We start from the raw sequence: 2,217 nt of genomic DNA on the forward strand, positions 1-2,217 counted from the left end.
GCAGCAGTGGCGTAGGAGGTTAAGAGCTCGTGTATCTAATCTGGAGGAACCAGGTTTGATTCCCCGCTCTGCCGCCTGAGCTGTGGAGGCTCATCTGGGGAATTCAGATTAGCCTGTGCATTTCCACACACGCCAGCTGGGTGACCTTGGGCTAGTCACAGTTTCTCGGAGCTCTCTCAGCCCCACCCACCTCACAGGGTGTTTGTTGTGTCCAACTCTGCCCCTCCAGATGTTCACGGACTGGTGGGAATCATAGCCCGTAAACATCTGGAAGGCCAGAGTGGGACACCCCTGAATTAGAGAAACAGATGACATGGCCACAAACCCGCATCGTTTACCTTTTCAAGATGGGAGGATCCCCAGTTAAAAGGTCAAACTAGTTCAGGCACGGAGATGCCACCCTCCAGGTGGGACTTGAGGATCGCCCCGAATTACCACCGGTTCTTTGTCCGAGTACTGCCCCTGGCTCCATCATCCAAATCTGCAGGGATTTCCCAACCCGGAGTTGGCAGCAGGCAATCCTTGCGGAATCGTTGCCAGCACAGCGGGTCAAAACCCACCCTGCGTCGTCTGAGCACCCAGCATCTTGGGGTGCTGTGTGGTTTCTGGGCTGTATGGCCATGTTCTAGCAGCATTCTCTCCTGACGTTTCGCCTGCATCTGTGGCTGCCAGTGGCGTAGGAGGTTAAGAGCTCATGTATCTAATCTGGAGGAACCGGGTTTGATTCCCAGCTCTGAGCTGTGGAGGCTTATCTGGGGAATTCAGATCAGCCTGTGCACTCCCACACGCCAGCTGGGTGACCTTGGGCTAGTCACAGCTTCTCGGAGCTCTCTCAGCCCCACCTACCTCACAGGGTGTTTGTTGTGAGGGGGGAAGGGCAAGGAGATTGTCAGCCCCTTTGAGTCTCCTGCAGGAGAGAAAGGGGGGATATAAATCCAAACTCTTCTTCTTCTTCTTCTTCTTCAGAGGATCTGATAGTAGGAATGGAAAGCAAGTGGAGTATATATACTGTGAGGTCAAAAGGTGAGGCCCTCTGAATAGAGTAGCCTGGCATGTGAGTCACAAAGAAGTCTGTAGCCTGGGAGTAACAATGAAGATAGCCTTTCATTCCTACTATCAGATCCTCTGGAGATGCCAGCCACAGATGCAGGCGAAACGTCAGGAGAGAATGCTGCTAGAACACGGCCATACAGCCCAGAAACCACACAGCGCCCCAGTGATTCCGGCTGTGAAAGCCTTCGACAATACACCCAGCATCTTATTTTTATTCCATTTTAAAAGTTTTATAAGCCCACCTTTCTCCCGACGTGTCCTGGTGCCAAGGACGCCGTGCCGACAAGACGACCTCACGCTTGCACAAACCCCCGACGACCAAGCCCGTTCTTTCTTCTCAACGCTGACAATAACATTTTTTTGTACAGAACCCCCGAAAACCCAGCAGAACCTTCCGCGGCTTGTATATATTTTGCGTTTCTGCTTATCTGTCTTAGAATTAGGATCACGGAGCTGCTACAATAAACCAAGAGAGTCCGTCTGACGCAAAATGACTTTGGGGAGTGGTCGTGTCTCCTTAACACAGTGGCTCGCTGCCTCCCGCAAGGGGAAAAAAACGGCAGTTTGGGGACAGGCGTTTGGATACCTGCTAGCGCCAGCAAAAATATCCCAGGAACACCCACTCACAGAGTGGTGTAGTGGTTTAGAGCAGGTGCACTCTAAGGCCCCTTCCGCACACGCAAAATAATGCGTTTTCAAACCACTTTCACAACTGTTTGCAAGTGGATTTTGCCATTCCGCACAGCTTCAAAGAGCACTGAAGGCAGTTTGAAAGTGCATTATTCTGCATGTGCGGAATGAGCCTAAGCTGGAGAACTGGGTTTGATTCCCCGCTCTGCCACTTGAGCTGTGGAGGCTTATCTGGGGAACCAGATTAGCTTGCGCACTCCCAACACACGCCAGCTGGATGACCTTGGGCTAGTCACAGTTCTTCGGAGCTCTCTCAGCCCCACCCACCTCACAGGGTGTTTGTGGGAGGGGGGGAGGGAAAGGGGATTGTAAGGCCCTTTGAGTCTCCTTGTAGGAGAGAAAGGGGGGATATAAATCCAAACTGTCCTCTTCTTGTTGTTGTCTAGAACCTAGTACAGGGGTCCCCAACTTTTTTAGCCTGTGGGCACCTTTGGGATTCTGACAGCCCGAAAATGTCTGCCGCAGGAGGCACAG

The 2,217-nt window shown here is 52.2% G+C and overlaps 1 long non-coding RNA gene across 1 annotated transcript; it reads left to right on the plus strand.

The window, feature by feature from the left end:
- Positions 1–865: 865 nt before the first annotated feature.
- On the plus strand, positions 866–1,547 carry LOC125435177. Its single transcript, XR_007244863.1, has 2 exons — positions 866–902; positions 1,218–1,547. It is a non-coding gene; the product is annotated as an uncharacterized LOC125435177 (long non-coding RNA).
- Positions 1,548–2,217: the final 670 nt, after the last annotated feature.

Source organism: Sphaerodactylus townsendi, linkage group LG06 (assembly GCF_021028975.2).
Source record: "Sphaerodactylus townsendi isolate TG3544 linkage group LG06, MPM_Stown_v2.3, whole genome shotgun sequence".
NCBI lineage: Eukaryota > Metazoa > Chordata > Lepidosauria > Squamata > Sphaerodactylidae > Sphaerodactylus > Sphaerodactylus townsendi.